We start from the raw sequence: 15,628 nt of genomic DNA on the forward strand, positions 1-15,628 counted from the left end.
GCGTTTTCATCACTCAACAACTTCCTGTTTACGGAATACTTGTATCATGATCGCTATAACTTGATAAATATTCTTCACATTTTACTCAGGTACCTAACACTACAGGGAGACAACTATGTAAAATCAGCTTAACATTTTAATTACGTTGTGTTGTAAAGGGATTATTAAGCATCTCAATGATCAAAATTAGTGTATGTCAAACTGATATATAACCAGTGTATTTTTTCCGATAAATTGGCTGGTTCAAATATTTAAAAAAAAATATATTTTTGTCGAAGGGTCAAAGTTAATTTTTTGTCAAAATTTTATGAAAATTTAACGAGCCAAATTAACTTTAGTTTGTTGTTTGTTGGGAACTACACTTAAAAGATTTTCAAAATTCGGTTTTAGGTTTTGAAAGAGTCGCCTGTAAATGTACCTAGTGATACGTTTTCAAATTAATTTCATCATTTAACAACTACCTGTATACCTAATACTTACATCATTGCCTGTCCATCTTTCCCATGAATATTTTCTGTCGCATCTTTCTGTTTGTATTGCTTCATATGTGTTTCTTTATTCTACATAGGCTAGAGGTATATGGGGAAGGTTGGGATCTAACAAAACATGTGTAACCCCGCCACATTCTTGCGCCTGTCCGAGTCAGGAACCTCTGGCCTTTGTAAGTCTTGTATACATTTTTTGAATTTAATTTCATTTAGGGACTTATCATTTTTTATCTGGGAGGGGGGGGGGGGGGGGGTCAAAAGACAGGGGGAATCAAGTTTTTTTTCTGTATTTTGAAAAGGGGGGTTCAATTTTTTTTATAAGTTCAAAGTGGGGTATCAATATTTTCTACACATGGAAATAAGTATTTCAGACACTTCAAGAGACAACATGTCAAGAAGAACATTACGACAGTCAAATCGAAATATATTTTTAGCACCATTCATATACAACTAATTATAAGTAAAACATAACAAGACTTTGGTGATGTAGGAAGCTGTATATGTGTTTCATAATCCAAATAATTCAGTCGTTATACATGTATTTCACTCCCCTTGATAACTAAATAAACAAGTATTACTGCCAAGTTTTGTTTTAATCAGATTAATGTAGTTTGAAAGAAATTAAGTATAAATTAAAACGAAATCTACAGCGATTTGTGCAAAATTGTGTCCAAAAATACAAAGCACGCCGAATCATGAAAGAATATAGTGTAGAGCAATAAATTCTCCAAAAGATGATTAAATATTCATCTAATCTGCATACAGACAGTTGAATATTGATATACCTAATTGTTCAAGCTGAAAGCATGCACTATCCCAAAAAAAAGTTAAGCGACTCAATTGACGTTTCAATAAGGCCTTACGTAAAAATTAAGTTCAAGCAGCGTTCAAGAGAAGGACATATAATAGATTCCTCTTGGTAAATAATATGTTGTTACTGTTTCAAAAGTTATTTTTTTAGAGTTACATAGGATCAAGTATTCTTTAATAGCACAATATAGGAAATTCGAAAAAAAAGTCAGAAAAAGCTGCGCAAAGCACTGGCTTGTACTACCTACTTATATTCATGGAAGATGCCTCATGGGGGAGCCCTATTTCAAGACAATTTTCCCTCAACTATGTTTTGGGACTCAATCTACTGAGAATATTTCATTTTCAATATTTTCGTGAAATAACATGATAAGTGTTTTGCATGTTAAAATTTTGACATTTTTAATAGAGGGTGTCAAATTTTTTTAATGTTTTTACTGGGGGGGGGGGGGGGGGGGGTCAAATAAAATTGGTGAAATATTGTAGGGGGGTCAATAAATTTTGTATGTTCGATTTCAAAATGACCAGCCCCCCTCTCAGGTAAAAAATGATAAGTCCCTTATATGTTTTGGAGTTTAGTGTGACGCTTATTTTTACTGAACTAGTACACAATTTCATTTAGCGCCCAACTGATACGTCTGGGTGCGGGATTTTCTCGCTGCGTTGAAGTCCATTCACGTCAAAACGGTCAGTCAAATGACTTCTTATAGGAGTTATAGACCTTATATGACGAATTTTTTCACTTGCATGTTTGCCAGTTATATTGAAATATATGATAAATAGATAGAAACTTTTAATAGAAAAAATTATCAGCAAGACAAGATCCATTGATGTTCCTAGTTCTTTATTTCCCCCCTTAAATTCCGTCTATATAAAAATTTCATTCCGTTTCCGTTTCCGTACCTTTTTCCGTTTCCGCCGTTTAGCAACACCCAAAAAAGGGAAGGGTCATCGAAGGGCCTACCTAATCGTTTTACCCTTATACACATCAGACATATAAATGACCTTAATTGTCCTAATCAGAATCGAAATAATTGATGCAATCTATACTTTATTGCAGTTTTAACATGAGTAGGCATTATATTTGTGCTATTTTAGCCCTCACTGTCGCTCGGGCAAAAATCATCACGAATATAATGTCTACCCATGTAAAACTACAATAAAGTATATCTTGCATCAATTATTTCTTAATTTATTAGAATTTCCATAACTTGAAGCAGAATTATGCAACTATAAATGGTATTTGTTGTTCTTTTAGCCTGGAATCTATTTGAATTTCCCCAACCGGAAACGGAAGTATATCAATATGAGTTCTTTTTTATGCTTGAAGCCAGGGATTTTGGTTCGTGTTGTTTATTCTTTAGTTTTCTATGTTGTGTCATGTGTACTATTGTTTTTCTGTTTGTCTTTTTTCATTTTTAGCCATGGCGTTGTCAGTTTGTTTTAGATTTATGAGTTTGACTGTCCCTTTGGTATCTTTCGTCCCTCTTTTAGAATATCAGATCGAGGTCATCATTGGAGTTGTCCTATGTATACTGTCGCTGATACTTCTTACGTCATGCTACAAACAATACAGTGCGCCATCTATATTAATGTGGCCAATCATAACAAGTACAGGTGCAGGTATGAGCATTACATTTTTGCTTTCATTTTGAAAAAATGCCCTTAAATTCATCTATTTTTTAAATCAATGCACTTTTTTCCTTGCAATCGGTTATGTGAAAAGTGTCATGGTGGCTTAATTCTTATAAAATATGAAAAATCGTAGGATAAAGTTTCATTTACTTTTTTCTATGTTTGATAAGAGTGTATTTTCTTTTTCATTTAAAAGGCAATTCTGCTGTTGTTTTTTTCTATGGTCGGGTGTTGTCTCTTTGGCACATTCCCCATTTCCATTCTCAATTTTAATCATACACCATTTTGGTTATTTTTAACATCAGATGGTTTGTCTTTAATCAATTATTCGTTCAAATGCTTCTGGATGAGTTACTTTTATAAAATGTGAATACTCTACGGGTAAGGTTACTTTAACCTTAAGGATGTTCATTCTTGTGCTAAAATATTGTCTTGTCGAATATTCAGAATCATCGGGTTTTATCGATAAAATACACTAAATATATTTCCCTGCTAACCCCTACCTTTCATAATTTATTACATATAATTTAAAAAGCCGTAATTGAAAATTCTAGGAAAACTTTATTATTTTGTCATTATTTTTGAAAGAAAAAAAGTACCGATGGTATATGTTTGAGAAGTCTAGAGAGAAATTTTCCCGCCAAATTTTCAATGACTTTTATCTCGAAAACAAGCACATGGACCTTTCATATTTGTCTGTCTTTTTTGTTTCTTTATTTTTATACATAGATTTATAACTGTCTTTTTAAAAGATTATATTTTGAAACGGAAAAGCAAACATCATTTAAAGCTTCTTTTGTGTATCAAGACGAGAGTGCAGTTATTTCTTCATTAAGTGCCTTTCTTATAATAGAGATGCAGCACTTTTACCTGTCCGAAGCTCAAATTAATTGAAGGTCAATGCATATTAACAGAAGGTTACTGTACACATGATGTTCTGCTTATGTAATAGTCGTACAGCCTTGGCCTACGCCGCTAAGTGTTTGGATGGTGAAAAAGGGTGGGAGGTGGTCCTTCGTTTATGAATTCTGTAATTTATAGGCTATTTTCCCTATGCTTTATACTTATAAAATTGAGAATGGAAATGGAGAAGGTGTCAAAGAGACAACAACCCAACCAAAGAGCAGATAGCAGCCGGCGGTTACTAATAGGTCTTAAATTAGTCCATTATAATTATATCTCAGATATCATTTTCCACTGAACCGGTCTAATTTTTATATTTTATGCTCATTATTCTCTATTCTGTAAATTACAAATACCCACCTTCATGCTCCTTGATCCACCCTAATGCATATTATTTGATTGGAAGGATTGTGCCTGATGTTCATATGATGAAATCATAATCTTTCAGTCAGTTTAATTGAAGTCTGGAGCTGGCATGTCAGTTAACTGCTAGTAGTCTGTTGTTATTTATGTATTATTGTCATTTTGTTTATTTTCTTTGGTTACATCTTCTGACATCAGACTCGGACTTCTCTTGAACTGAATTTTAATGTGCGTATTGTTATGCGTTTACTTTTCTACATTGGTTAGAGGTATAGGAGGAGGGTTGAGATCTCACAAACATGTTTAGCCCCGCCGCATATTTGCGCCTGTCCCAAGTCAGGAGCCTCTGGCCTTTGTTAGTCTTGTATTATTTTAATTTTAGTTTCTTGTGTACAATTGTGAAATTAGTATGACGTTCATTATCACTGGACTAGTATATATTTGTTTAGGGGCCAGCTGAAGGACGCCTCCGGGTGCGGGAATTTCTCGCTACATTGAAGACCTGTTGGTGACCCTCTGCTGTTGTTTTTTATTTGGTCGGGTTGTTGTCTCTTTGACACATTCCCCATTTCCATTCTCAATTTTATTTGATAGTATATTTGTTTATTTACAGGAATAGCAACAGGGGTGGCAGTTTGGCGGTGGCTTACTGAAGTAATTAGTGAGGCAAATAAAGTGGACGTAATCATGGAAGTTCCTTATTCCATTATATTAAGTAGAATCGGTGTAGTATTTTGTAGCATATACCTGATTTTATTAATTGTCATGTACAATAAGCATTTGCACAATAGATGAAGTCAGTCCAATAACCCGATGACGTCAGATCAGAAAGGAACTGTATTTTCTGATGACATCATATCCTCAGAAGCAAATTGATTCACAGCAGTATAGACAAATAGGACTGAATTATGGCTACTAAAACGATGGCATGACATCTTAAGCATAAACTTTAGATATGTTGTTTCTTTTGCAAGCTATACAAAATAATCTTTCGCTGGGTTCGCACCGTATTAATGACAGGAAGACAACGGGTACACTATTTTTCCTCGCACCACATTGTCTATAATCATTACTTTACTGCATTCTAAACAAATTTATTATCTGTAGATAAGATCTATACGCCGTACAATTTCAATTAAATTTAACATCAACTTTCTTTACAAACTTGGGGTCATCTGGGGAGGGGGGTATAAGGTAAGTTGTATTCTTGTGTTATAAGTAATCATTTATAGTCGTTTATCTCCATTTTACAAAATTTACAACCACATTGATCAATATCAGCAACATATGACCTGTATGTTGTATTTTGCATGAAACAGTTTCTTACATTGACATCATATTTTTTTTTATCCACAACACGTTTATGTACTTAGTGTGGTAGAACATGATTTGTTAATAAGTTGTAATTGGCATTGAACTAGCATTCAGTAAGATACGTCTTATTTCAGTGCATTTTGTCTTTTGTTTTTATGTTCTCGTATCGATCTTTTGAGCCAATTGCTATTTATTTTCAAAATTTGTTGCACCAATGTACAAGGTGAGGGGATGGTTGAGTTCTCAAAACACGATTAACCACGCCATATTCTATTTGTTTCTTTCCCTAGTGAGGAGTCTATAGGTTGTTGTTGGTTTAGTATGTCTATGATTTGTTCTCGTCAATTGTTTTTTTTATAAATGCCTGAAAGTTTATGTTTTTCGTACAAATTGTTTCACATTTCATTTTGGTACCTTTATTACTGACTTTACGGTATGGGTTCTTACTGTTGAACGCTGTACGGTTACCTATTATTGTTTACATTTAATTCATTTGAACTCTAGTTGTGTTTTTCCTAGGCAATCTTACTACATATAGTTTTGACTTGCAATGACTGCCACTTTATACATGTATGAACTTCAGACTTAGTAGCTTTTCCATCTTGAAACGAAACTGCAGAAGTTAACAAAAGTGATATGGGGCTATGAAGTAGTAGTTTAGTCTGACAGAGCTGGATATATTGAAAAAGTTTTGAAATATATTCACTGTTAGAAGAGACCACAGAAAAATCACTGTCAAAAAGGGAAAACTAATACAGTTTTACGGACAAGGTACCCACAACCCTGTCTTTTTTCATCGAATGTGAACTACCGAATTATACTTACTTCCGTTTTTTTGTACCTACATGAGCAACACGATGGTTGTCACGTGATTAGCAGCATCTGCTTACCATTCCAGTGAACCTTAGGTCACTTGCTTTTAGAATGGGGGAATGTCAAGGTTGCCAAATGATGAGCAGCATCTGCTTACCATTCCAGTGAACCTGAGGTCACCTACTTTTAGAAGGGGGAATGTCAAGGTTGCCAAATGATGAGCAGCATCTGCTTACCATTCCAGTGAACCTACAGTCACCTGCCTTTAGAAGGGGGGGATGTCAAGGTTGTCAAATGATGAGCAGCATCTGCTTACCATTCCAGTGAATCTGAGGTCACCTTCTTTTTTTAGAAGGGGGGAATGTCAATCAGGTTTTTTTTCTGTATTGTGTTTTGTTTACTGATGTTTATCGTTTGATCGTTTTTTCTTTTATTCCATGGCGTTGTAAGTTTGTTCTCGAATCGAATTGTGATTATGAATGTCCCTTTGGTAACTTTTGCGACTCTTTGAAATCAACAAAGACAATTATTAATCTTGAATTTGTTACATATATAAATAAACAAAAATAATATTTAATAAAGGGATAAAACTGAATAATTTCTTTTTTCCGTTTTCTTCTCCATTGTCCACTTCTATACTTATAGGTTTCATAACGAGTGAGAATTAGATATCGCTTGATATCAACTCGAGTTATTTAATTTCAATATAATAATAAACTAGCCTGTGGCGAGTTTGTTATTACTATTTAAATTAAATAAAGAGAGTTGATATCAAACGATATCTAATTCTCCCGAGTTGTGAAACCTATTTCTCTTATGGTAAACATGCTTTTTGTGCTTAATAAAAAAAATCCGCGAAACGTCGACCCAGTCGCTTGAACATAACTGCATTGTGACGTCATATGTCCTGTTCGTCGTCAATCTTCAACATAAGACTTTTTTAAACATTTTGTACGCTTCAGAATGTAATAATATTTGAATAAGAATATATAATAAGGTGAAAAGTGTGCGTATTTTCTATATTATTGAAGAAATCGCTTATCTCCGTTGCAATGGAGGAAATGTACATCATTGTGACCTTTAACTGTCAACAATGACCTAAAGAATAGCCAATGAAAATGCCGCAATATCGTTTCAGGAGGTTTCGTTGGCCAATCAAATTAACGCATTTTTCGTATCACTTTTTCGTATCACACTCCGGACAGTGTGATACGAGAATTATCTATTCATGCGAGAAATAGATAACAGGCCCCAACCATAAGAGAATATATGTTATTATTATCTATAATAGTAAAATTGTCAATTGAAATTGGAATACATGTGTTACAGAGACAACATCTCGACAAAAGAGTAAAACAACCAGCCAAAGGCCACCAATGGTCCTTCAATACAGCGATAAAATTGAGCTCCCGGAGATGGACTTTAGCTGGCCTCTAAACATACATGTGTACAGTTCTAGTTCCGTGAAAATTGACATGTATTACGATATGTGTTTCATGTATACGCTTTCATTATTGGAAATTAAAAAAAAAAAAAAAAAAAAAAGAGAAAAAAAGCAAAGATTTTTTTTTTCCTTAATGTTAATTATTAAGTGCATTTCTGGTATCAATATTTAGTTTTTTGACACCTGGCCTTGAAGGCATAAAACTTTGCTCAGTGCTCGGAGCACAAAAATCATGCTCGAATTATAAAATCCAGTAATTTGATTGGTTGATTTTCGAGTCTGAGTACAAAAATCATGCTCGAAAGTTTTATGACCGTGATATCTATTATAGCTCCCGGTCCATATTACTTTTCTAATGGAATCTCGTGCATTTTCTATTTCTGTAGAACTGTAAAGGAGCATCTATGTGTTTCCACTAGGTTCTGTTGTGCCAATATAGTTTATTTCAAACCTGCATAATATTGAATACAGATTAATAGAAGTGTCAGCTGAAATTAAAATGTTTAATAGTTCAAAGTAAAATATGGACCAGTGTTTGCTTTTAAATTTTCATCCAGCAACTTAAGATATACATTTTTAAATGATTAATATGTTTATTGACAATTTCATTATGCGGTAAATTCTCTTTTAACACAGATTGTTCCCCTTTGCAAATTTTGTTCGTTTTTAAACCGTGGAAAAATGATATTGACATAAAGGCGTTGACACCAATTTTTATTTAAATATTACTTGTAATATCAAAAAGTTTTTGCCTAACAGAAGACTCACATATTTTTTCCAGAAATTTTGAAAAACTTGCAGATTTTACGCATTACACAACGATCAATTTGCGCTATAAAAATGTATGCACGTCCTAGGTTGAATGCTAAATAATTACTGGATCAATTACGATAATAAATACAAATCATACTTCGAGTTAAGATTAAAGTTAATATGGTAAGCGTAGTATTTGCAATTTTTAAAAAAAATTCGAAAAAAGTAAGATGCAGTAATCTATTTGAAGCATAATCAATCTTTAAGTTCAACGAATAGCATCTAATTGAATACATAATTCGTTATAAAAGAAAAATCCAAAATACCAAAAAACAACTATTTGTAAGAATCAGGCAGTTCTGAAAAAAACCGATTCATCATTCATTACTATTATCATGTAAAATAAGTTTTTGATGTTAGTTCTAATTGACAGAAAAAATATTACAAATCTTTCTTAATTCTTAATTCCGTCTTAAACCGGAGTAAGTCATGAAAAAAACGATGATAACGTCACGTTAACATGACAAAATTATGTTTATGAGCTGATAAATAAAACAACGTAGCCAATCATTAAATTAAATTAAACGAGATGAATCATAGAGAATCTATCGGTGAACAAGTACGTTAACAGAACAAAAACAAAATATCTATAAATATTATACATCTACCAAAAAGAGGCCTATGAAACAGTTGAATTTACAAAGTGTAACAACTGTCATCTCCTAATCTGGTACAAACAAAAATTACTAAAGTACATTCTATCTATGCCATATGTTACTCACCAATTATCTCTAAGCATCGGGCTGTACGATCTGTTCACAGTGGTAAAATTGTACTGTTGAATGAATGAAGCCCTCAATGGTTTGGGCCCATGAACGTGAGACAGGTCCACGACACGATTATCCGAAAAGCTTGAACGTTTTGAGGCAATAATTCCGTTTACAAGACTTAGAATTATATAACGATATTCGTGACGAATGACATTTTCGATAAATAAATATATTCTATAGTCTTATAAAAAAGAAGATGTGGTATGATTGACAATGAGACAACTATCCACAAAAGACCAAAATGAAACAGACATTAACAACTATAGGTCAACGTACGGCCTTCAACAATGAGCAAAGCCCATACCATGTTTGCACATCATATAAGGATATTTGCACATCATATTAAGATATTTGCACATCATATAAAGGTGTTTGCACATCGTTTAATGACAAGTGCACATCATATAAAGGTAAAAGCACATCATATTAAGGTGACTGCACATGATATAATGAAAATTGTCATAACAAGACAGTGTAGGCGTTCCATACGACTACATTCATACTACGATCATCATGTTCATTGTAATTGCTATATACAATTTGATAAAAGCTCACCAGTTTTTGTTTGTCTGTATGTAATTTGAACCTCGTCCTTTATCTCCAATGGCTAAATCATTCTTGACACATCTGTGTCATTCCTACTGTCGTTCACTAAGGCATCGTCATTTGATCTTGATTGACCAGCAATAAGTTGTGATTCAGGTCGGATTGATCCTAACAAAGATTTTCGTTGCGTGACTGTGTGGTTTCCATGAATTTCTACGTATTAATAAGACACATAAGGAACGATACAGTATTAACTTGAATCAAGATTGTTTTTATTTATCTATATTCACATCAGTTAAATGGAATTTCAACCGTTTGAAGGGACTGAATTAGATTGAAATTAGTTTCTTCTAGTTGTCTGTCCATAGACCGTTAATTGTATTCCTGCGCTTCATGGGATATAATCATTCAGCACGACAGGGTTGACTCGACTAAACGTGTTTCTTAGTTATAACAAATATGGGTTCCGATACACCCCATTAAGAAAAATCTTCCTGACAGTTTTAGACGAAGTGAATCGTCAAAATCAGGACATCAATGTTCTTGTGGACACAAAAATCAGCAATAAGATAAATAGTTTGCGCGACAAAATTAACAAAATTGACAAACCAGAGTATGAAGTCTCAAGTTAAGAATTTGAAGTCGGACTCCCAGCACAAATGGCGTTCTGAAGGTAACAAAATTTAGTTCAATTATCATACAGAAAACCCTGAAGACTTAACCCAGGCTATTTGGGCTTTTGACAATGACAAAGTTGATTATGCTAGAGACATTGTTGCATCCTGTACTGATAAGCTTTAAACATAGAAATTAGCTCATCAATATCGCGGATACTTCCGATGGAGGTTGGGATACCGCTCGCCAGTACGAGGCAAACGCAATTCCTAGCGATTCAGAAGATGAGTCATAGACGATCAGGGCTGAAACAGGGCCATTAGTAAAAAAGACAAAGAGCAAACCAGTAGCTAAACAGCAGCGAAACAGCAGATTCCTGCAATCGCTAGATGTAGCTTTAAGATCAACAGCCCTTTTGAGGGGCCAGCCGTCTTGGTGTGAAGGTTTCCCGTATGCCCAATACCAGTACGCTGGAAAATCTCAACGGGGACCATGCTTGAACTGTTGGTCTTACAAGCACTGGAGAGTTAACTGCTCCTTCCAAAACAACAAGACAGCAGCTGCATCACTCAAAAGAAACTAACTTTGTAAAATATGAGTATAATTTTGACATAAGTTCTTTAGATAATGTGTATGCTTTAAATTCTACACATGATTATTACGAATATCAGCAAGAAAGTACTCATATTGTTGTTAAAGGTATGGTTAAGAAAAATATCCAATTTTGATTAAATATTGGTGCTTATGACTATATTATTGATACTATAAAAAGTGGTTATAAGATACCATTTTATTCTAGTATTTCGTATACGTATTTATACAATAATAATTTATCGCCTTTGTATAATTTCGATTTTGCACATACAAATATTTACATAGAGGTTTAATAATTCAGTTTTACAAGCGACCTTTTGTCGTTTATCCTCTTACTGTATCAAGTCAATTTAATGTGAAGCAAATAATGATACTTGATTTGAGACCGGTAAATAAACATTTATGGACACCGAGCGTTACATTTGAGCATATGAGAACTGGTCAACAGCATACTAAATAGATTAATAACATGTTTAAGTTTTATGTTCACCCAGCTTATCACTATGTTGACATTTTTCAACCACACACAGAGTACTAGGGTTTTTCATGGACCAATAATGGGTGTCCTATATTTTTCAAATTTGTTGTTCTACCATTTGGTTTGAGTACAGCTTGTTTTCTTTTTACTAAACTGACTAGGCCGCTTGAAAAGAAATGGCAATCTGAGTGTTAACAATTTAACACGTATCTTGATGATGTTTTTGGTATAGAACAAGGTCAAGAAATGTACAATATTGTGTCTGAACAAGAAAAGCTAGATTTAGTTAGAAGTGGCTTTGTACCTAAGGCTGACAAGTCATTGTGGGAACCTACTAAACGTTTGGTTTGGTTAAGAACATTTATTGATACAGAAAATGTTTTTTACAAAATATCAGATAACAGAATGAATAGATGATTCATTCTATTGATGACATTATATCTTGTTCAACTGGGCGTAAAAGCGTGTATGTGAACAATGTTGCATCTGTTGTAGGTCAGATAATATCTACATACTTGGTTATTGGAAATTTAGTTTATTTAATGACTAAACATTTAACATTAAAGCATCTGCGTCTTGGTATTCTTATACATGTTATATCAAACTTTCTAAATCTAGTATCGATCAGATACAATTCTAGAAACAGTATATTAGTGAGGTTAACGTAAAACATTTTAGTGTTGATTTATCTTCTCATAGTATTATATACAGTGACGCTAGGGATACAGGTTTAGGAGGTTTTATTGTAGAAACACCACAAAACCTTGTACATGGTATATGGGTTGAATCAGAAGGTAGAGATAGTTCTACTGTGAAGGAACTTTCAGCGGTAAAGAAAGGAAAAAAAAGTTAAATAGTTAAAAATTATTATAAATTAAGGAATTATCTCCCTCATGCAAAGCTCTGATTCCTCTCACGGATTTGGCTATACTTTTTTGAACTTTTGGATTATAGCTCTACATGTTTTATATAAGCTTTGGATTTTACATATTTTGGCCACGAGCATCACTGAAGAGACATTATTTGTCGAAATGCGCATCTGGTGCAGAAAAGTTGGTACCGTTAATGTTATTACTACTACTGTGTCGATGCCTCTGCTGGTGGACTGTTAGTCCCCGTGGGTATCACTAGCCCAGTAGCCAGTACTCCGGTACTGTCATGAAAATACGGATTTTTTGAGTTATTAAATTTGCTGTTGCAAAAAGTTAAAAATTATTATAAATTAAGGAATGTATCTCCCTCATGCAAAGCTCTGATTCCTTTCACGGATTTGGCTATACTTTTTGGAACTTTTGGATTATAGCTCTACATGTTTTATTAAAACTTTGGATTTTATATATTTTGGCCACGAGCATCACTGAAGAGACATTATTTGTCGAAATGCGCATCTGGTGCAGAAAAATTGGTACCGTTAATGTTATTATAGGTATCCAAAAAAGTTGTGAGCATGTAAGCAAAGGAAGTACAAGAACTAATTTACAAAATTGAGCATTGAACATATTTAGCGCATGTTTGAAGAACAATGTCAACAGTGATTAAAGTTTGGATACCTGGGACCCCCCAAAAAACCGTTAGCTGATTTTTTGAGTCGCATCGTTGATCGTAATGATTGGGGAATAATGACCTTATTGCTACCGATCATAAAATTTAGTAATGTTTTGACTAGTTTGTGATATCGGAAACCCTAGTGTTATAATTTTTTAGTAATACATACATTTATCTCGTTAAAAGCTATAACATTGTTACATACACGAGCGAATCGTACAAGTTGAGATATATAAACACCGTAAGATAGTGACAAGGAAACGTCACCATCTAAAAATGAATAATTAACGATAGGAAATGAAAAAAAAACATCTCTTTTATCATAAGTATTTTAGTATTATGATTTCCGTTAATGATATAGATATCAAGATCGATGAAAGGACAGTGGTCATTGATAGTATTAGCTTTATTTAAAGAAAGTTCAACAGGATTATTTTCTTTAGTATACTTACTGAAGTCGTCATTATTTTTCTACTCGCGAAAGTAGCGAAAATAAATCTCTCACAAATTTTAGTTGGTTTACAGTATCTGAATCTGCATTAAGGCTATAATTGGTGTGTTAAGAACTAATATATATACTAACAAATACAAAATTAGTTTTATGCTTATGATCAGCATTTAAGGTGGTACCTAACACTACAGGGAGACAACTCTGTAAAATCAGCTAAACGTTTTAATTACGTTGTGTTGTTAAGGGGATATTAAGCTTTTCAATGATCAAAATTAGTGTTTGTCAAACTGCTATATAACCAGTGTAATTTTTCTGATTAAACGGTTGGTTCAATTTTTTTGAAATTTTTATATTTTTGTCAAAGGTTCAAAGTAAATACTTTATCAAAATTTTAAGAAAATTAAACGAGCCAAATTAATTTAAGTTAAAGTGTTAGGTACCACCTTAAGACTATTGTATATGGTCTTGTGATATGTACTAACACTTATTGTTTCTGTTGATAGTTTCTTACATGTGAGATTTTGTTCGCTTAATTAGTGTATATACAGAAAGTCGTGTGTTTTTACAGGCCTATGAATATGTTTTTTTTTTACCAACGCTGCATACCAATGTTGATGTTCTTATGGATTTATTTTGCGAATCTAAAGCTGACAGTACCATTAAAACTTATCATGCAGGTTTTGTCCGTTGGAAAAAGTTGGCCGTTCATAACAGTATAAATGGTAGTGATATTTTACAGGCGAAATCTTTGCACCTTGAACGATATTTATCTTCATTAATTTATAACAGTCACATTGCTAGTTCAGTTATTTCAGCATTTTATAGTATACATGTACAATAAGCACATCATATGATTGGTCAAACGTCTCCTACCTAAAATTTAGTTGTGAAAAATGTGTAAGAAGGTGCAAAACGGCGTTCAGCTACACGAATGGAGAAAAGGAACCAGTTACTCTTGAGCTTCTATCTGAAATGTATAGTTCATTATTTAAGGAATATAATGTTATGTCACAGCGTATTATTTGCGCGTGTTTACTTGTTTACACAGGATTTTTGAGAGTGTCCGATCGCGCGAGTTATTAAATATACAGATATGTGATATCATTTTTAGTTAGGTTATATATCTATATTTATTCCGAAAAGTAAAACTGATATTTATCGTGATGGCATTTCTGAAGTTGTAGCCTGTGTGGATTTCGATATGTGGCCAGTAAAGAAATTGAAGTTGTATTTGTTTTGGGCTGATATTTCGCCGGATTCAGAAAAATATTTAACAAAATTCAAGGATCGATGTGTTCTTCGGAAGGACAATAAACCCCTGTCTTACACACTTATGAGATAATTATTTATTGAAGCTTTTCAACCATTTGTGTCAGATATTTAGAAATATGGATTCAACAGTTTACGTTCTGGTGGAGCTACAACTGGCGCTAATAGAGGTATTTCCGATCGATTGTTCAAAAGACATGGTAGCTGGATTTCAGGGAATTGTTTCTGAAAATTTAGGTTTATAATCTGGTTCTGACTTTTTATTTTCAAAGTGAATTAAGTTCTATAATCAAGATACACATTTTATTTCCTGTTCCTTGTAGTTCAGCATATGGAACTGTCTTGTGGATATTCAATTTGAAATTTAAGGTGGTACCTAACACTGCAGGGAGATAACTCTGTAAAATCAGCAAAACGTTTTAATTACGTTATGTTGTTAAGGGAATATCAAGCTTCTCAATGATCAAAATAAGTGTTTGTCAAACTGATGTATTTTTTCTGATAAAACCGTTGGTTCAAATTTGTTGAAATTTTTATATTTTTGTAGAAGGGTCAAAGTAAATACTTTGTCAAAATTTTAAGAAAATTAAACGAGCCAATTTAATCTTAGTCAAAGTGTTGGGTACCAATTTAATTTGATTTTGTTAGTCTTATGTGTTAGGTAATCTATGGACGCTAGTAATTGTAGAAGAAATGAAATTTTTACCTGAATTATTGAAACTAATTTCTTCTAATTGTCTGCCCAAAGACCGTTTTTTGAACTCCCGCGCTTCATTG

This window comes from Mytilus edulis, chromosome 11 (genome assembly GCF_963676685.1).
Source record: "Mytilus edulis chromosome 11, xbMytEdul2.2, whole genome shotgun sequence".
Lineage (NCBI taxonomy): Eukaryota > Metazoa > Mollusca > Bivalvia > Mytilida > Mytilidae > Mytilus > Mytilus edulis.